At 44.2% G+C, this 22,617-nt stretch overlaps 1 protein-coding gene across 1 annotated transcript in view; it reads left to right on the top strand.

The window, feature by feature from the left end:
- ralgapa2 (Ral GTPase activating protein catalytic subunit alpha 2) overlaps positions 1-22,617 on the top strand; it is a gene marked incomplete at its 3' end in the record, with an annotated part of 559,582 nt that overhangs the window by 332,756 nt on the left and 204,209 nt on the right. The gene's annotated exons all lie outside the window — the stretch shown is intronic.

Raw genomic sequence — 22,617 nt, 5'->3', positions numbered from 1 at the left:
TACTTTTTTTCCACCACTGCAAACAGCCCACGTTCTCCTGTTACGTTTGCTCAGGGCGGAGCCGCCAGGACCACTGGAGCACAATACGTTTAACCTCGCCTACCAGGCTTTCTGGGGGAAAGCCTGGTGTTCGTTCACAACAGGCCGTTTGGTTTCCACCCAATGCGGAAACCACTAGAAGAAGCGGCGTCGCTTTGATTTGGTTCCCTCCGTTGGTTTCCCCAATCCCTATTAAAATGCTGGAGTAGCCTAGTGTAGTCTTTCCAGTCGCTGCCAGTTGGACTAAAAGATGCATATACCAAACTAACTTTTCAAAAGCAAAACTACTCCGCATCAAGGAGTTTATTAGGTAGGCCCTACAAGTATGTCCTTGAGCGCAGGGGAATTATTTTGGGTTAAAACGGTTTCCGGTGGATAGCTCCGGCCAAATTTTAGTCCTTTGAGTACTACAACATGACGTGTTGTGGTTTCCGCTCCAGACCGGTTACAAGCCCAAAAGTGAAGTGATCCCAGACTACAATACGTTTGTCCCTTTTCTCTTCCTGCATCTCCACCGTCAGGGTGAATGTGAGGGAGGGGCCTCTCCTCACCTCAACACTGCGTGAAATGTGAGGCAGTCACATTTTGTACCTAAAGCGGAATACCACTCATTTTCAACATTTATCACTTTGTATGCCACGGGGAGCCCCTTAATGTTAAAACCGTAGTATATCGCACATCCCAGCAAGGAGTCTCAGCCACGCCGTACTTTCCCGGACTTTGTCATTAAAACCGGAATAAATGATTTTGATCCGAAAACCGGCGATCGTCTAACCTTCCCTAGTCACCGCTCGTCCATCGGTGGCTCGTGGTGTCCCCAGGTGTGGGTGACGACCCGTAGACTGTCAGCCTTACAGTCATGGGTATATCATTACAGTAGGAGGAAGGCCAGACTCCCCTGTGCCCCCTTCACTCTGTGTGTGTGTGTGTGTGTGTGTGTGTGTGTGTGTGTGTGTGTGTGTGTGTGTGTGTGTGTGTGTGTGTGTGTGTGTGTGTGTGTGTGTGTGTGTGTGTGTGTGTGTGTGTGTGTGTGTGTGTGTGTGTGTGTGTGTGTGTGTGTGTGAGACACAGTCACACAACGCAGCCTGCAGCCCAGGCTGGGTTCTCATCTGATCCAGTTACAGCTGTTTACGTTTTGTGTGTGTGTTTGGTTGGCACATTTTACTGTGTGTGTGTGTGTTTCTGTGTGTGTGTTTGGATGTTTCTGTGTGTGTGTTTGGATGAAGCATTGTGCAGCAACCTACAGTATGTGTGAACATAATGAGTGACAGTCAAAACACAGCTCTCGTGCCTTGTGTGTGTAAATATTACCAGTAAGACTCCATAATCAGAAGATAAGTGACCGTCAGGTCGCATACACAAACTTTAGAAGGCAATCGTAGCCAATCAGGAGGGAATATGGGAAATGGGACAGATCGGGAAAATCGCACTCTTTCGAACGACCATCATTTCGACCGGAGGGTTAGCGACTCACTCCACTGAGGTTAGGGTTAGGGTGAGGGTTAGAGTCGGGTGTCAAAAAGATGACATGTACCGGTAGTAACAGCGGCACGCTCCCGGACAGATCCATGTTGATGACATGACTTTAGAGATACTGTGTACCGCCTTGCGTGATTTTAGGCCCAAATCTGTAGGAGCAGTGTCCAAAAATGTGTTTTGCAAAAATCGGCCTGATGGTGGTGCTAGAAGAGGCCCATGTGAGAAATCAGGAGGTTGTGATTTGCCATCCAAGGGGTGTGTGTGCAAAGTCTGGCATGGATAGGGCCAACGGTGGTAGAGATAAGAGTAGGGACAAAAGTGTGACGTGACGGACAGACAGCCGGTGGAGCTTTTCATAGTAACTTGCGACCGTCAATATATCTTTTGACAATATTCCCAACATAGGTGTGGGTGTGTGTGTGTGTGTGTGTGTGTGTGTGTGTGTGTGTGTGTGTGTGTGTGTGTGTGGGTGCGGGTGCGGGTGCATGCTGCTCTCCTAACTGCTGCAAAGTTTAATTTTTAATCTTCAGGGTGGCAAATGTTCAATGTGTGAAAACAATAGTTATGGTGGTGATTCATGTTTTTAGTTGGTGTGACGTGTTTCCCAGTCTGTCCTCAAGACAGACATTCCATCCATTCATAAAGTCAAGTCACGTTTCATTATAGCCCAGTATCACAAAACGTGTCCCAAAGTAATAAAACAGTAATACAAACTAAGTACTGCAATGTATGTACGTACACATTAGAGGGTGTAACGATATAGTACTGTAACTGAATCACATTTTTTTAAATTGGAATGATCTACTTACTATATCGTTTGCAAAAGCAAAATATCATACTTTTTTTTTTTTTTTTTTTATGCGGTAATCGGTATCGAATCGTTTTGCAAAGCAAATAATTGATTGTATGGAAATTAACTCATACAGTGCCATCCGGCCACAAGGGGTGCTAGAGTGCCAGAAATTTCTCCATAGACCTTCTTTATAGCTTTCGTCGACCCTCTCCCAACTGGCTTGTGTTTTCACTCCAGTCAATGCTATGGGTGTCGAGAGGAGAAAGCTAGCTGACACGTAGCCAAAATGCTAACCCATTTAGAAGCCCGATCTAAAGCTATTTCAGCCGCAAAAAACTTTCTCTTTGGGTCTGGGGACACAATCCGGAGAAAATCCTGTCTAAAGATGTGATTTATTATTGGAGTGGGCGGCGCGATGCGGCCGTTAGCGCGAATACGGCCCGTGGATGGTCGAGTCTAAGTCCCGGCCAAGGATGGACGTCTAGACCGGGGCTTCGTTGAGGCCTCCGATAAAATAATTCATTTTATTAAATATCCCGGACATGTTCGGGATAGGCACCCTGGAATACGTCGCGCCGCCTACAATGAACATTCGGTGAACATTGGGGGGGGGGTCTAAACTTTATTTTAAACCATTTTCAATGGAATAAATCGTCGGAGGATCTAGCGTCTCTCGTTGGTGAGCGCTGGGCGAGCCGGGACCACCCACGTTGCAGCTCGGGGTAAGTAAAATAGCAAATAAAAAAAATGTTTTTGATCCCGAATATCCCGAACATGTTCGGGATAGGCACTTAAAGGGTTAAGTATTTGTGCCTTGTATTTTAAGAGGGAAAATGAAAAAGAGGGGTCTAATTACCTTTCCATTCCATAGAACTACTCTTAGTCTATCGATAAATGTGTGTAATCTCTGTGTTCATGTCAAGGTGGGTTTGTCCATATATATGTGTTGCAAAATAATTGAATCGTATCGTATCACCATGAATGAACTAATATCGTCCATGTATCGTATCGTTAACCACGTATCGTATAGCTGTTAAAATGTATCGTTACACCCCTAGTGCACATGCTTACAAATTACTCATAAAAATGATATAGGCAATTTAAAATAAAATAAAAACAATGAGCAGGATCACTGTAATGTAGTGCTGCCCGTCCTCCCATCCATCTGACCTGTAAAAGCAGCCTGGATTCACTCGTCTCCTCCATATTTATGGGGTTAAAAAAAAGAAAGAACTAATATTGAAAGCAGCTTAACCCCTCCGTGTCCCCTTTTAGCCCCGGTCTTTGGCGCCGCGTGTCCTTTTCCCAGCGAGGAGATAAGCTTCACTTTGAGTGGCGTGTCCGGGACGGATACGGGACCGCTTTGATCCTCCGCTCTGCTTACATTGTGAATTGTGTGGATATGTGTTTTTTTTTTTTTACTTGACATGTTGGATCACGTGCGGTGTGCTTGTGAATTTAATATTCACACTTAGGATTCAGTACGTGTTTATGCTACTATAGCCCAGTGGTTCTCAACCTCTTCAGGCCGTGGCCACCAAAATAATCATATTTTAACTGGGGACCTCCCCCCACCCTGACGATCACTAAGAGTTGAGGCATGCAATTTTGTATAACACAGTAGTTCTATTGTGAAAATAGCAGATCTACATGCTCACAACGTTGCGAGGCGTTGTGAGCATTTAGATCGGCTATTTTCACAATTTCGGCCTCTAATATTTGACAATTTGGCCAATGTTTAATTTGTCATTTTAGAGGTGTGCAGAATGCAGATACCCTCTATACACTTAAACCTTATGTTGGTTTGTTTACTGTTGAGCGAGGAAAACATGATGTTTTTTCACATTAGTGAATGCCAGACTTTACATTATTTAATGGGCCTTGATGCCAGCCATTTTGTTTAATTTGGCTAAAGGGCTAACGTGCACGAGCGTGCACGGCCGGGCTATAAACATAGAATGGTTGGGTCGGCGATTCTTTTCTGTCTACATAGCAAAAAAAAAGTAAGACAATCCGATAAACGGTTATGGAGATATAAAATAGGCCAAAACGTTTATAATGTAATCTGTTGTAAAAGGAAAATAGAGGAAATATGTCATATTTGAAATACGTGCAAAATTGATATGATATCATATTATATCAAGTTTTCGCTCATTTCCTGTATATATACACCTATATAAGTGGAGGGGAAAAAAAGAAAAAAAAAATGTCATATTAAAAAAAGACGTTTTAGACGTTTTTGGCACTGGGAACCCTTATTAACACTTTCAGTGCCAGGGCGTCATATGACGTCCGACACGACCTTGGCAATGATGCCAGAAAATAATATTGGCGTCATATGACGCCAGATGCTTTTTTTTCATATTACAGTAGTACAGTGTTGGATCTATGCGGTAACCAAGATACAGCCCTTTTGGACGATGGGACGGTCGTCATGCATGACAATTCAGTGGCGTCAGTTCAGAACAAGCTAAGGTATGGCAACATGACTGGTGTCTGGTGAAGACACCAGTCATGTTGCCATACCTTAGCAACAGGCACGATGAAAAGTACATTTTTATTATTTCCCCCTGTCAAGGTATGGCAGCTGCATACCCCTGCCATACCCAATTGACGCCCCTGCATGACATCACACGCTTATGTGACCAAATTCAAGCATGCTGATTGGCCGGTTCCCCCCAGAAACAAGGGTCTCAAAGACAAGTTCAGTGACTTTTACCGTCCGGACACACAGCAATCAGAGGGAGAGAGAGATATATTGAGAGAATGAGCTAGAATTAGTTATAAAATCATTAGATGTAGTATTATTTAGAGAGATAGAGATAGAGAGAGAGATCGGAAGGTAGAGGTTTTACCTCCGCTGATCAGAGAGCAAGTCATGGCCGCACATGGAGACCAAGCAGGCAGCCGAACCATGCCCCGTGGCCGTGGACACCACCAAGCCCGCAGCCTGCTGCTGCCCAGCGCCGCCACCGACCATAATCAAAATCCGAAGCACCAGTTGGACTTTCGTTTGTTGCTGCGCGGCTGCGTTTGGGACTTGACTGAGGCGACGCGTGAGGATGAACGGTGATGCCGTTGAACGCTGATGCCGGCGATTTGAAGAGAATTCTGTGTTTTTGCTGCTGTGTCGGGGGAGCCAAGGAACGTCGCCAGCCATCCACAGTGGACGGAGGAGCTACGGCGGTGATCCGGACCGGAGGCAGGCTGTTTGGAGCAGTGTATCATCTTACGGCGCCCACCGGCTGCACCGATAGGTATGGCCCCGGAGAGCGGAGTTGCAGCGGGCGCTAATACACCCAAATGAGGCCGTGCGTGGACTTAGCCAAGGAGGACGACCCGGTCGCTGCGGTGTGTGTGTGCTGCGATCAGCGAACCGGGTAAGCATTATAAAGCTATGCTTTTTACGTTTCAATATGTTCTATACGTCTGTCTGTCTTTCAATGTTATATGAGATCAGTGCTGTGTTCTGGGGACTCACCGGGGACTACCCTCCACACCTCGCCCGACTTGGGACACCCTCGCAGGCACGGCGCCGCCAGGCGCCGGCCTCTATACCTCCGTGATGGAGGAACAATAAAATATGAACGGCGTCTGCCCTCGTGAACCTTTCAAAGTAGCGTATTTGATAGGGATTATGTACTATAGCGTCTGCCCTGGCCAAACGAATAGTAGCTGATCGTATGCCCTCAAAAAAAGTCTAGAACACACCACTGTATGATATGCATAAAGTGTGTTCCTGTGGAAATGAGCCATGAATCTGTAGGTCTACTCTAATGCAAGCTTGTAATACATTCTTCAATCAATCAATAACCGATGTCAATAAGCCTGACCTGCTATTGTTTTTTTTTCACGTAGGGTGCATTTGGTAATATACAATTCAATTCGAAGGAGCGTTATTGGCATGAGAAAACATACGTTTACATTGCCAAAGCAAGTATCACACATACAATAAAACTAGACCAGGTCAACCTGGTTGTGCCAGACCCCCTGTCTGTCATCATCATTTATGACATCATGCCTTTTGTAGGCATGTCATCATCATGTCATCATCATATATACCCTTTATATAGAAAACCAGGACAGACAGACCGACATTTGCCTATGTAGGCCTACCCATTTCATGGGTCTGGCAAAAAACAGTTGAAAATATACAGTTGGAGGGGGTACAGCATTGTTCAAACAGAGCTATGTCGCATTGTCATTGCCAGACCCATGAAATGGGTAGGCCTACATAAGCAAATGTCGGTCTGTCCGGTTTTTCTCCATAGATGGTCATGATGATGACATGATGATGACATGAGGGAGGGATAGACCGACAGACAAAGCCTTCATGTCATCACAATGTCACAAATGATGATGACATGAGGGAGGGACAGACAGCCTATAAAGGGACAGACAGCCTATAAATGTACCATTAAATTTATAGGCCCAGAGGGTTGGCAGAACCGGGGTCTGGCACAACCAGGTTGACCTGGTCTAGTTTTATATATATACAGGGTACAAATAGCAGCATTATTTTCCTCATAGTACATAAAGGTATCAGCTCTGTTTCATACTGTATGTGCAGTAGGTCTAGATGTCAATCCATGGTTTGTAGTAGGTGTATGAAGTTCCTCCAACTTCTTCCAGTAAGAATACATTTCTTTATAGTTTAGTTTTTTATTGTGTGTGTATACCTAGATAGATAGTTTAGTAATACAATCAGTGTGTGTGTGTGTGTGTGTGTGTGTGTGTGTGTGTGTGTGTGTGTGTGTGTGTGTGTGTGTGTGTGTGTGTGTGTGTGTGTGTGTGTGTGTGTGTGTGTGACATAATAATCTATCAAATCGATCTCAAATCTGTATCAAATTTGTATCAAAGCAGAGCCTATAGAATTCAGTGGCCACGTATATATACATATATACATTTGAAATTATTTAGACTAGTGAAAACAGCCGATCTACAAGCACACAACGCCTCGCTTGTAGATCTGCTGTTTTCACTACTTTTGTGCGACAGCCTTTGCTAAAGAACATACAAATTATACAGAAGCACGTTCATTTAGTATTTTGTATTTATTTCTATCATATACAGGGCCCGTGGAGTCTGACTGGATGGAGGAAGGATGGGAGCCCGATCTGCAACCAGACCAATGACAACGCAGAGGACAGTATGATGGCGGAGATAGCGAGAGCGGAGGAGTCAGGCATAGGTCATACACACTGTAGGTTCGCTGCCTGGACCAATGTCACTCTAGGGGAGCTGAAGAACTTTCTGGGACTTCTCTTCCTCACAGCTATCGTTCACAAGCCGGAGATTGCCATGCAGTGGTCAAAAAAACATTGCCATGCCGTACTTTCCCAGAACAATGGCAAGGAACAGGTACCAGGCCATTTTGAGGCACCTGAGGTACACACGCGCGCGCACACACACACACACACACACACACACACACACACACACACACACACACACACACACACACACACACACACACACACACACACACACGGTGAACAGTACCATCTTTGACCTTTATTTGTGGTGCCTTTGACTCCTGAATGTTGGCTTGTTGAATGCCTTTTTTTGAGAATACAGTACAGTACAGTACTGACTTTTATATTATTTTATTTATTCTTTACTTGCTGCACATTTATTTTATTTTACTTTTATCCAGTTATATTTTATTTTTGTGAAGTCATATTTGTGATTTCTTTTTTTTTGGAAATATTTGTAAATATTGTTGAACATAAATATGTTCATGCTGGATGTGTGAGGTACTCACCAGGGTTAGGGTTCGATGTTGCCATAAAATAAAAGGTTGACATCGCTTTTCTGACTTTTTGTCTTCCTGACCTTCTAGACCAGGTAAAAACACAGTGAATTCACAGTGCATAGTTCTATCAAAATGTAAGGCAATTTCTACCTTCTGAGTCATTTCATACTTTTTCACTTTGCCCCCTTGAAACTAGACGATGGTACAATATTTTTTTAACTTTTTTTGCACATAATGAAAGTAGGCATGTCATTCTTTCTGTCAAGGGTACTTGTGTTCCGTTACCATTTACCAATTTGTTGCTATGGCTTCCTAAAGTTTTTTTTCTTTGAACTCAAATATCTCAGAATCTAGATTTCTGAGGTTATTGACTGGTTTGCGCAGTGCGCACTCTCGAGCACCTATCTCCAAAACCGCTCACCGAAATCACTCCAAAAATTTTTTGGTAAAAAAAAAATCCTCTTTTACCAAACCTCCCATTTTTGTTCCGATGTGAATATCGGATCATTTCCAATTTATTCCCTGGAATTGGGGCAGAAATGAATGGGACCTAATGGTGGCACTGGTAAGGGACGGGGGGCAGGGGGGGCTGGCACTCAAAGTGTTAAAAAAGACGTTTTAGACGTTTTTGCACTCAGGGAGTTAATGGGTTAACCACATGAACCCTAGCATCCCTGTTCTGGACATGCTCTCTAGATCGCACACCACAGAATAGATGAAATCTTGATAAAGAAACTCCGGTCCTAAATGTGTTTATCCTACCTGCTCTCATCAATGCACAGCGGCTTCTGTGTGACATTTTTGGCCGCTTGCAAGGAAAATCATTTTAGACGGCACCACAAGATGATGAAACATGGAATGGCACCTTCAAAGTTGGTTTCCACCCAAGACAGCACTTTGACCACATAGGTGAAAGCTCACAGCAGAAGCAGCAGCACCACCGCCACTCTGTGTCACTAAACTGCTGCGTGCTGCGTCTGCCTCAGCATGAATAAGTTGAATAAGCATCTCATACTTTACGCCAGGGGTCTTCAACAGGGGGTCCGGGACCCCTAGTGGGTCCTCAGAGTTATTACAGGGGGTCCTCCAAATCTTTGTGTGATAGAATCTTTTTTCTCCTTTTTTATATTAACTCATTGAGTGCCTATCCCGAATTAGTTCGGGATATATGATCGTATCACAGGGTGCCTATCCCGAACAAGTTCGGGATATAAAAAAAAAAAAAAAAAAAAATTGAAATTGAAAAAAAAAAAATTGAATTTTTTTTTTTTTTTTTTGGACCCCATCAAATCTGGTGAACATGATTTCAATCGCGATTTTGCATGTTCCACCCCCATACAACCCCATCTAACATACAGGGCAGCCATTTTTGTTTACATTACATGTAAAACATAAGGGCGATTATCTCAAGAATGCCTGAACGGATTTCCAATCGGATTTTTTTGTTTGAAAGCTGTGAACAAACTGCACAAATCCACTCTGGATTGCATTGGATTTTTCAGAGCTCATTCTTCTCTGTTTTTTTCCCATGCATGAGGTGTGCAAGGTTTAATCATGGCTAAGTTGACGAAAATAAGGCTTCTAAAATGCTTGGTAGCCAATAGCTAACTTCAAGCTAACTTCATCCTCTTCCTGTACATGCAGTCATGCACAAAGGAAAGTGTTCAGGCAAGTCATGGCTGCAGGGCTTCTGCATATACCAGCATATCTCTATGGGATTTTCTCTGGCCACTGGGCGCCCTCTAGTGGTGAAAGGGGTGGCACTAAATGAGTTAAACACTTGACCCTAGCGTCCATATTCTGAGAACTTTAGCCAACAATAGCAGAACTACAAGCTCACAACGCCTCGCGCTGCGAGGCATTGTGAGCTTGTAGATCGGCTATTTTTGGCAAAGAGGTTTGTTGCAGAGGGAAAAAAGAGCACACTAAGTACAGAGTGAAAGGTCAAGTTTATTAAGTATGGACAGTTCAAGTGGTTAAATATCTGAAAACACAAATTGAATCCAAAATACACGGGTGTTTGTGCTGTCAAACAATGAAACTATATGGAATCTATAAGGTTGTGGGGGTCCCCGCTTTATCTCTCTCTCAGCTAAGGGGTCCTTGGCCTGAAAACGTTGAAGACCCCTGCTTTACGTGGGAATACGTTCTCTACATGGACATTATAGCTATGATAGCGTATATGTGGGACTGTCAGTCCAGTATTGTAAAAAGATCATAATTCTCAAAAAAATCTGTGGGGCCAGAAATGATTTCGGAGGAGCTAGTTTTGGCCCGTGGGCCGCCTATTGCCGACCCCTATTCTAGATATTCACTGGTCAATTTATTTAGTTTACACCCCGACCGGTGTGAGGTCTAGCACCCCACCCTTCCCATAGTGTTGCGCTGCGTTGTTGTGTATTGTCTGCATGCTCTGCTTGCCTCTCCAGCAAATGATCATTCTGTTGCTGGCTAGTGGCTACCTAACTCCATCAACTACGTGCCAGACAAGCTAATGCACAACTGACTGACTGACCAGGGATGAGATTACGGCAGCACAATGTATGGGGTAACAAAGTTGTTTCCCCCGTTAGTCAAAGTGAGAGCCGAGAGGATCGAGAGAACACGCTCAAAACTCGTCAAACAAACCTCCGTGGAACGAAAGGCACGGTGGCATGTGTGAATGTGATCATGGATTATAATATTCATCGAGGTGAAAGCACAATGACATCTCACCTATACTGTGGTGGTGGAACAACTTAGGGTCTCTCGTGTCCATATAGTGAATGCCGTCCGGGTGCGTCTTTCTTTTTTTTCCTTTTTAAGTCGGCTCCACTCGGCTCTCTTTGTGTTATAAAACATTTCAGAATCAGAAACCCTGTAATAAACCATCACTGCATAGTGTGTGCGTAGAGCTAGGATACACGACCGAAAATCTGCGGGACCCGTGGGTTCGGAACTGGCGCATTTTCATAATTAATGGTCGGACGTCGATTCGGGTTGGACATATTGTTGATATAGCCTACCTATGACATGCATCTCTCTGATGATGTGCGCAGCGCACAACTGCTGGTGTGTGTGCCACTGTGTGTGAGCTCGCGCTAAATGGCACGGAGACTTAACTCTAAGCCTGGAGCATGTCCCAAACGCTGAGGTAAACCTGTTGTTGTGGTTTGATTGGATGTGGCTTTCCACTGAAGGGAGCTCGCAGCTCGTTGGTGGCTTGGCGCAGTGTTCCCCACTACTGTCCCTTACATTGGATGTTTATTTTGCGGCGCAGTTGTGTGCAGTGCACTGTGCAAGCCTTGTCCGTCCAACACACACATCGGCTTATAGTTCGTCGTCACAGCGTGTTCCGTGCCAAAAGTGGCTGATCTATAAGCTCCACAACGCCTCACACCTGTGATGCGTTGTGAGCTTGCAGATCGGCTATTTTCCAGACACAGAAACTTGCAGGATGAGTGTGCAGTCAGACTTGCAGTGCACATTATTATTTATATTATTTACTAATCAACGTACGATTTAAAACACTTTCACATTAGATCAAGTTTGTTAGTCAGTGTAAATCAGAGGCTTCCTCAAAGAAAAATAAAGGAGGGGTAAACATCGGTGGGAAAAATAAGGGTATCATTTGAATATGTGTGCGACAATATAAAGTAGGCCTACTCTGGTTCCAGCCAGTATTAACAGCCAATACACAAGGGCAAAAGCCTTGTTTGCAGCCCCCCTCCCTGCAACTTTCAATATTCATGATTTTTGAAGCCCACTTTTGTATGTCAAACTGGAATGAATGGGGGAAAAAAAATCACATTTGTTTTGGTGTAATTTATTATTCTTTGTTATGCTAAAGAAAACGACAATGGGACCTGATATATAATGACTGTTGTCATTTCTGTTTTTCAAAGAGATTTGAGGTATGAGGACAGAGCTGTGGTGTGGCAAGCCGGTCAACAAAGTACAGAGGGTTTAACTTGTGGTTGATGTTACAAACGGCTGGTGGTTTTGTCATTTGAACTTCAGTCCACCACCGTTGGCAGACAGTCTGACTCTATCTATACTATAATTTTGCGAATGTCTGAGTGTCTGAGTGTCACAGCGTTTCTCCTCAGTGGCTGGAGCAATTGATCTGAAATCGCATCACCATCAGCATATGAACACACCTGACATAACTGTGAAGCCCGTTTGTCACTTTCACAAATCGTATGCTGTATAATAGCATTCTTATGGTGTATCTATATCTATTTAGCCTACAGTACCTTTTGTGACCACACATGTTAAGGGAGGGCCGCTGTTGTTCAAGCACAATCACACACAAACCCACACACACACACACACACACACACACGGGGGGGGGGGGGGGGGGGGGGGAAGGGGGAGTGTGTGTGTGTGTGCAGGCAGGCGGGCGGGCGGGCTGGGGGGGGGGGTAGCCATTAAACGAAACGGGTATTTCTTACATTGATGCTCCTACATATTAGCATGCAAGCACCAGTTAAAGTTACTTTCCATCCCTCATATACTGTGTGCACAGTGCACATCCCATAACCCACACACTGCACATCATTTCGGAGCTCATATCTTTGAACGGGTAAGAGCTAGTATAATTAGTTTTTAGTCTCTGCAATCAACAAACACAAAAAAATCAAATAACTTCTAAAGGAGTCGTTCACCCCCAAAATGACTTTCTTTCTATTGATTACTCATGTCATGGAGACTTGACTTCAATACTATTTATTTGTATTTGGTGCATTCGTAAGACAAAAAATTTGAAAAATAAGCATATTTTACCTGGGACAAGCAGGGTTGCATTGGTGATTCAATGTTTGGGGGGGACGCGGTTTTAATGACATCACATGCACGTCGCTTAACACCTACATTACTGGAGTTTTAACAGGTCCAGGCAATGGTGTATTATACATAATATAGGCTCATCTCTTTGGACCGGGGGGGGGGGGGGGGACTAGATTATTTTTAGCACCTCCATCATGTTCTGTGACACACTTTAATGCTGCATGACAGGCTTCTATTAAAGACCACAATTAAATCGTTAATCGCAATTATTAGAGTGACAATCGTCATGTAAAATGTCATAATCGTGACAGCCACACGCACGCACACACGCACGCACGCACGCACACACACACACACACACACACACACACACACACACACAGAGAGAGCAGGATCTCTGTCCAGCATCATCTCACCGGGATGGAATTACTGGGATGCGACCTCCTTTTTATGGGTCACTGTGGGGAGAACCCCCCTCCCCCCTCCCTCCCTCCCTCCCTGGTAGACTGGTAGAATAATGGATCCCCAGCCTCCTCCACCACTAGTCTAACACACATGCTGTAGTAGTAGTAGTGCTCCCAACCCCCACAGTCTGCCACCACCAGCATCCATCGCCTCTTCCCCAGTATCTCTTTGTGTCTGGTTAGGGTACCAGCGCAGACACCTGCTGTACCGTACAGCAGTGTGGGGGGGGAAATAATTTAAATCTACTTGGTTAAAAGTACAAATGTATTGCTATCAAAATGTACTTAAAGTACTACCAAAAGTACTCGTTAAAGGAGTAGTTCACCCCCAAAATGATTTTTTTTCTATTGATTAGTCACGCCATGGAGAGTAGAGTTCAATAATATTTTTTGGTTTTTGTCACATTCCTAAGACAAAAATGTGATAACAATAAATCTACCCCCATTCGTTCCGGATGTGGACCCGTTTCGAAACGGGTCCCCATCCGGAATCAATGGGGGTAAATTTACTCGATTCACATTTTTGTCTTAGGAATGTGACAAAAACCAAAAAATATCATTGAACTCTACTCTCCATGGCGTGACTAATCAATAGAAAAAAAAATCATTTTGGGGGTGAACTACTCCTTTAAGGAGAATGTCCTATTTGAAGTTTTCAAATGTACAAAAAATATTTTAGAAAATAGCAGATCTGCAAGCAGCTTTGTGAGCTTATAGATCGTCTATTTTCAAATGGCTCAAAATTGTACTTGAGTACAGTACTTAAGTAAAGGCACTTTACACTGTCTTTGTTCTCTCAATCTGCATCCTTCTTCAGACGCTTTGTCCTGCATGTGTGTGTGTGTAGGGCTGTCAACGATTATGACATTTTACTTAATCATACTTACTGACATTTCCACTGTTTTTGAAAAAGTGTACTGTGTTACTTGCTACAATGAACCTTTCAACATGGAAATGACAACTGTGAAAAATAATTGTGATTATCTCAAATAATTGCGATGATCGATGAATTCGATGATAATGTAGTAATCGTGACAGGACTCTGTGTGTGTGTGTGTGTGTGTGTGTGTGTGTGTGTGTGTGTGTGTGTGTGTGTGTGTGTGTGTGTGTGTGTGTGTGTGTGTGTGTGTGTGTGCGTGTGCAGGAGGGTATTGTCATTGTCCCTGAATTGAGTCCATCCATGCTCTGACCCTGAGCAACCTGACCTAAAACCTGCACTGTGTGACCTAAATGCTTAGTGGACGAACCGTGTTCGCCTGTAGGTTTTGTGACGATCGATCTCAGAGGGAAATGGTCGTTTCACTGGTTGCCCTCAAGCCTATTTTACAGCGGTATTGTTTGCCTAAAAGAACTGAACGCATTGTGTGAGCTTGTAGATCAATTATCTTTGGCAAAGGAAGAGGTATAAATATAGCTTCATGTGTAGAGCAGTGTTGGGATTCAGTGTTTGCTCAAGGTTGACTCTTATATTTTTCAGTTGTTTGACCGTAGCACTTGATGAAAACAACAGATTTTCAGACACCGCGTCATACTTACAGCTTACAAACTAGTAAGACGCCTCAGGGCGACATGCGATCTTGCCCTAAAGGACCAATTCTTGGCCCTCTGACCAGTGATGTATATCGGACCAGTTACCCATATATGTAGATCCACATGTACTGTATAGTAAGTACATCCCTTTTATGCCCATACATGGAGATCCCTGTCTGAACCAGCCCCACAGATATGGGCTATCTTCCTCCATATATGGGCATTCCCATGTGAAGTCCTGTTAGATATGGGCTTAATTTTGATGACATCAGGGATCTCCATATAATATGGGCATAAAAGGGATTATGTTAGAGTGGTTCCCATGAAATCACAACATACAATATCTTTTATGCCCATACATGGAGATCCCTATCTGAACCAGCCACACAGATATGGGCCATGTCTTGGCCATCTGGCCAGTGATATATATATCGATGACACCAGAGATCTTCATATATGGGCATAAAAGGGATTCTGGGGAATACCCAATATGGACTTTTACATAGGTGATGTCACCTGTGATATCACCTGTGTGATGTCACAGTGATGTGTCAGGGGAACCACAGTGTCAGGCGTGACCTTCAGAGATACACGGATACGTGGACAAGATGTGCCGGACATCACAGTGACATCAGAGCATGATGTCAGAGCGGCAGACCCACTGTAAAAATGTGTACACGACCGTCTACACGCGGACAAGCTGTGACATTTCTCATGGTAAACTGCGACCTTCGGTTGCAATAACAAAAAAATTATACTTAAGTGCAGTGCTTAAGTAAACGTACTTAGTTACTTTACTGCACTGCTGACAGAGGGGTCTGGAAGTGCAGAACGCTGAGTCAGGAACGACAGGGTGACAGACAGCCGAGGTTGTGGCGAGGTCACATCCTGGAAAGAGATGGGGGGAGGGGGGCGGGGGGCTAGGGGAGGGCGGCGGGGGGGCTAGGGAAGAGGACGGGGTTTTGTGCAGACTCAGAGATGTGACCCGTCACACAACCTCTGTGCCAACGACCAGGCGCGTCGCACCGAATTCTGGGCCCTGGGTGCAAGGATTCCCTCACATTTTGTGCTTTAGCCATTGAAAAATAGCAGATATACGAGCACACAGCGCGGCACCGAGTGCAAGTCTAGTTTTTTGAAAAACCTATGTTTCCATGTCAGTGGTGCTCAAACCTTTTCATGTGAAGGACCCCCAAAATGATTATGTATTTGGCCACGGACCCCCATCTCAAAATATTTAGTTCCAGGGAGGGACAGAGGGACAGAAGCAAAATTTTAGTTACAAATGTTCGCTTAAAAAATACATATATTCTCACGACAATTCAAAAATAGCAGATCTACAAGCTCGCAGTGCGGCACTCGATGCCGCGCTGTGAGCTTGTGTATCTGCTATTTTTCAATAGCTAAAGTGTAAAATAATGAAGGCCCCTCCACCTTGGAACCTAGTAACTCAGTCCCACTGTTTCCCCCCCCTTGTGACGCCCCTGCCAACGACATGGACAGGAGTTAACTAGGTCGTTGAAGCTCCGCGGTAAACACAGAAGGTCGTACAAGGTCACCTGACTTTTAACAGAGCTGGGACTTCTCGTCATGTGTCTCTGGGACTTGTTGTCATGTGACAAGGTTGTCGTTTAGTTTAGTTTTTTTTCTATCAGTCTGCTCTTGGTAGAGAGTGTCTCCTTGTTCGTCTGCTCTACTCCAGCTCAGGCTCCTACAGTATTTAACCCATTTAGGACTGAGGGCGATTCTAAAAACGCCTTCTAAATCATGACCTTTCTGAAAATATTACAAAAACACGATGTTGCTATATGTATATACTACATAGCAACAAGAACCCCAAAAGCAGTTCCCGTCCTGAAGGGTAAAAACACCAAAAGGGGTTCCTGCCCAAAATGCGTTAATATTAAATAAATAACAACTAGTAAGACTCCTCAGGGCAGCCAATTCTTGGCCATCTGGCCAGTGATGTATATCGGACCAGTTACCCATATATGGAGATCCATGTACTCTATATAGTACATCCCTTTCATGCCCATGGAGATCCTTGTCTGATCCAGCTGCACAGATATGGGCTGTCTTCCTCCATATGAAGTCCTGTTAGATATGGGCTTAATATTGATGACATCAGGGGTCTCCATATATGGGCATAAAAAGGATTCTGTTAGAGTGGTTCCCATGACATCACAACATACAATATCTTTTATGCCCATACATGGAGATCCCTATCTGAACCAGACACACAGATACAGTATGGGCCATGTCTTGGCCATCTGGCCAGTGATATATATCGATGACATCAGGGATCTTCATATATGGGCATAAAAGGGACCTGGGGAATACCCATATACAGTATGGACTTTTACATAGGTGATGTCACCTGTGATATAACCTGTGATGTCACAGTGATGTGTCAAGGAAACCTACCCCCCATTGACAGTAAAAATGTGTACACACACGCCTACACGCAGACAAGCTGTGCCATTTCTCATGGTTAACTGGCACTGCGACCTTCGGTCGCAATAAATCTGTAAATTCAACACATGTACAGTATGTAAGACAAGTACATTGTGTAAATACAGCATGTTTGCATGTATGGATGTGTGTTCTTAAAACCTTTCAAACTTGACACTCCTGGCGAGGACCCTTGATTCAAGTGTAGTGCGTAGAGTGAGAGACGCCGATCGGACCGTCAGTTCTCCACAACCGGCCCGCTCTGGTTGTCTGAACAGGCATCGGTGGCATTCTGGGCCCTGAGTGCAAGGATTCACTCCCATTTTGTGCTTTAACCATTGAAAAATAGCAGATATACAAGCACACAGCGCGGCACCGAGTGCAAGTCTAGTGCATCGGTTCCAAATGTAAAGCACTGAACAGAACAGGCCCTGGCCCTATAGGGCTGTTATGATAATGACATTGTACATGACGATTACGATCACTCAAATAATTGCGATTAACATTCTTCTTTTTTTTGTCAGTGACAATTTATTTTCTGTTTGGCTTTTAGGCTTTGAAGTTGCACATGGAAGATATGACACATAATTGCGATTACCTCAAATAATTGCGATTAGACAATTATGTAATAATTGTGACAGCCATACCTACTGTGCAGCTGAAATTAGTTGTACAGTAGTTGTTAGTTGTGGCTGGGCTGGTCAATGTGCCAGACACCACAACATGCTGTCTGGCCTGGCCTGCAGCACACAGATAAGATGAGCATGCAAATGTCTCTCTTTGTTCCACAGGTCTGTTTCCTGGTCAGATGAGGCAGTGACATGAGAGAATGTCCGAGTATTATACGTACTAGAAATGACCGTGTTCACAAAATGAAGGAATAGATGGATAGAAGAATGAGTGGATGGTGGAGGAATGTATTTATTTATTTATTATGATCACAGGCTGGTCAGCAGGACTGCTCTTTCCACAAGTTAACTACCAATCGAATGAGGTCCAATTTATACTTTTGAATTGTGTTGAAAATACATCATTTAAAACACATCACATTTTCATTTTTGTCTCCACCAGGCCGAAGGCATGAGGTCAGGAGACTATGTTTTGCACAACGTCCGTCTGTCCGTCCGTCCGTCCGTCCGTCCGTAATAATTTTGACAGGCCTCCTCTAGCCACGGTTCATGGGCTGACGGACAGACAGACAGACAGACAGACAGACAGACAGACAGACAGACAGACAGACAGACAGACAGTGGAACGGTGGTCATTGATTGACGTGTGTTTAAAATGCAGCAACCATGACACACCGTTAAAGTGCTGCCTATACAGTATGTGTGTGTGTGTGTCTGTGTGTGTGTGTGTGTGTGTAAGCGGTTCCACGCCGGGTCATGAATAATAGAATGTCAACCTGTATGCTGGAGGCTGGGTGGTCCACTCCAGACTCCAGAGGCCTCAGATCCTCCTCATAGCGCTGCTCTTTGTGAGCTCATCCATCTACTAATTTACTGGTTCGCAATCTTTTCAGGCCGCGACCCCCAACATAATATTTTAATTGAGGACCCTCACACCCTTTACTTTATTGTGTTTATTTAGACAGGACAGTACCAGTTCATGAACACAGAGATATTGACATATTGCATAAGAATATATACATTATGATCTCAGTGTAGGATAATTTTCATCCGTTGTCCTCAGAACATAAGACACCAAACAAAACAAGACAAACAAAATCAAAGAACAGAACAATACGGGGCAAACAACAACACAACAAGAACAAGGTGCTTGGCGCAACAGAGTGCCTAGTGCGACAAAGTGCCTAGTGCCAGAAATAAGAAGTTAAAAACCACACTGGAAAGACTAACCTGACTGACTAATTCGTACAGGCATCAACTCTTTGCTTATAGGTGGTTACATGTTTGTGAGCGTTTTAACCATTGCCCTGACGAGCACTAAGCGTTGAGGCATTACATTTTGTATAGCACGGTTCTATTGTGAAAATGGCAGATCTACATGCTCACAACGCCTCGCAACGCGAGGCGTTTTGAGCATGTAGATCTGCTATTTTCAATATTTCTGCCTCTAATATTTGACAATTTGGCCAATGTTTAATTTGTTATTTTAGAGGTATTAAAAAGTCCTTAAAGTGTCACTTTAGAAATGTGCAGATACCCTCTATACACTTATACTGTATGTTGGTCTGAGTACTGTCGAGTGAGAAAACAATGTAGCAATACAATAATGGACATATGGGTCCATATGGGACCCATTTGGGCGTGCTGGCAGGGATAATAGCTAAACATCTGGGGACCCAACAAAAACATTTGGAGACACCTCTCTGGGGGTCCCGACCCACAGGTTGAGAACCATTGTCCTAATATACTGGTTCTTTTTTCATGTCGAGGACCCCCAAATTGATACACGATTGGACGCGGACCCCCATCTGGACAGATTTTGTGCCAGGGACCCCCGGAAGAGAAGATGTATTTTACATTTTAAAGGAGATCAAAACATGAGGCGTATTTTGGAATTATTTTCAGATCTATGAGCACTCTTTTTGCTGAATAATTCCTACTTCAGTAAAAAAAAGAAATCCAAGATGTTTGAAACAAACTCCTGTCAGTTTGTGTTTCACATGAAGAATGGAGAATGAGACAAACACAAGCATGGGTTTCATTGTGCTCTACTGCTGCCACCTTGTGGCCAAGAATGATTACTTCATAATTCGGTTTATTCCTAGTCTCAGTCTAGGGCAGGGGTCTTCAACGTTTTCAGGCCAGGGACCCCCAAACTGATGGGGACATGGAGCAGGGACCCCCTACCACTTTATTTTAAACATACATGTACAAGTGGTATGGCAAGTAGGGTACCACCAATGTCAATACTATCAACAATCTGTCAATTGCACAGTAATCATGTGGACAGAAATGGACAGAATCGTGGTTTATTTTTAACATAAATGTGGAAAATGCTTTAAAAATATTTTAAGACAAATGGACATTTTTGAAGAAAATAAATAATTATTCTCTTAATCAAGCAACAATTTGGCCGACCCCCTGCAGTACCTGTACGGACCCCCTTGGGGTGGCGGACCCCCTGTTGAAGACGTCTGGTCTAGGGCATTTCAGTCAGTAAAACTGGATTTGATTTTTTTATTTTTTATTTTTTACATAATACATGACATTAAGCATAGACAAACAACAGAAGTAATAGAAAGATATTCAAAGAAATACCTAATAATTCAGACAATAGCATTGAACAATTAGAGCAAAATACAAACATTGGTGTGTGTTTGGTGATTGAACCTCTTTATGTTTGAGATGCTGGGTCAGCTTCTGTTTTATTCTGTAGTTTATGGCATGGGTCTTCAACAGGGGTTACGACTCAGAGTTACTACAGGGGGTCCTCCAAATCTTTGAGTGATTAAAAAGTTTTTTTTCTCCTTTTTTATATTAACTAATTTGAACCCTAGTGTCCATATTCGGAGAACTTCAGACAAAAATAGCAGATCTACAAGCTCACAACGCCTCGTGCTGCGAGGCGTTAAAGCTTGTAGATCAGCTATTTTCGGGCAAAGCTTTGGTGTAGAGGGGGAAATGAGCAGATGAGTACAGAGTGAAAGTTTTAAGTATTGACGGTTTTAAGTATAGTCAAGTTTAAGTATTGACGGTTCAAGTGGTTAAATATCTGAAAACACACATTGACATGAATCCCAAATAAACTGATGATTGTGCTGTCAAACGATGAAACTATATGGAATCTATGAAAAGGTTGTGGGGGTCCCTGCTTCCTCTCTCTCTCAACTAAGGGGTCCTTGGCCTGAAAACATTGAAGACCTCTGGTTTAGGGGCTTTTCTGCCTTTATTCGATATCACAGTGAAGAGTGAGGGGAAACGGGGAGAGAGAGACAAAGGGTGACAACCAGGCCTATGGTTTAATAAACACGCGCCTTGTGAGGAAAATGGTTCTCATTCACGACACGATTGTGATTCAGGGAGAACATTTCACTATTTGACTTTCCGTCGAGCGAACCGCTATCATAAACTTTTCACACGTGATAAGAAGAGTGCGGCTGCTTTGAGCAGCACCCATCTGTGTCTTGTCCTTCGTCTTTTCCAAAAGTCGTGCCGTGCGTTCTGAAATCGCCCGCGGCTCCTGAATCTGCACCGCGGCAGCCGCACGCCCGCACGCCACCGCAGCTCCGGGGATTTTAGAGATTGTTGTTCCACCGCGGCTGTCAAAACCATCCTGAAGTCATATCAAAGCCAGCAGCAGCACCCAGCATCGCTATGCGTCTGTCTGTCTCTCTGTTAAAGCCTGATTTATACTTAGCCGTGCACCGCGTCGCGAAAACAGACGATCCACAAGCTCGCCGCGCCGCGCCGCAGAGCTTGTAGATCGCCTATTTCCGCCGCGGGCCAAGTATAAACCCAGGTAACGTCGGCGTGGGGTTGGAAAGCCCTTGCGGACCACCTCTAGGAGAAGTGTATTCTGCAGCATGTTCGGGGACGGGGAGAGAAGAACTGCGGCTGGAAATCTAAGTGTGGATCATGCAAATGTGTCGGGAGGCCCAAGCGGCGGCTGCAGTAATGCCCCTATCTCTATGCCTGGAGTACAGCTCCAGATTAAGAAGTAACTCCGCCAACCCTTTCCCCGTCCTCAGACTCCGCTGAAAAAAAAAAGAAACGTTCCGTCTCAGCGGGGAGTCTATACCCTGAGCCCGGCCTCTCTCTCTCTCTCTCTCTTCTTCTTCCTTCTCGAACCTCTCCCTCCCCCCTCCCCTCCACCACTCCCCCCCCCCTCAACACTTCTCTCCTTCCCTCGGCGTGCCACGGGAGGAACGGGGAGAGAGACGCGAAGGTGTTATTGCACACAAATGCACGCGCAGAGAGAGAGAGAGAGAGAGGCTTATAGGCAGCCGGGCACCCCCTGCTGTGTTACCACCCATAGAATAATGTATCTACGGCTCCAGAGAGAATGAGAGAGAGATGGGAGGATATACAGAGACCGGTATAGATGTATTAATCCATTTATACCTGAAAAATACCTAACCATGTCTTCTAAATCATAATGGTTTTCTGAAAAAACAACTGTGGTGCTCAAAGCTTTCATGTCAAGGACCCCCGAGAATCATATTTATTTGACCGCGGACCCCGCATCTCAAAATATATTGTTCCAGGGACCCAGAGAAAGAAAGATTTGAATTACAAATGTTCGCTTTAAAAACATATAAATATTCAAGATTTGCAAAGATTTAGGCCTAGAATTATCGAGATGCTTTAACTATTGAAAAATAACAGATATACAAGCTCACAGCGCGGCACAGAGTGCCGCGCTGCGAGCTT

This window comes from Nannobrachium achirus (assembly GCF_963921795.1).
Source record: "Nannobrachium achirus genome assembly, chromosome: 20".
NCBI classification, from domain to species: domain Eukaryota; kingdom Metazoa; phylum Chordata; class Actinopteri; order Myctophiformes; family Myctophidae; genus Nannobrachium; species Nannobrachium achirus.
The sequence above is the reverse complement of the archived record's forward strand: the minus strand, read 5'-3'. Positions and strand labels throughout refer to the sequence as shown.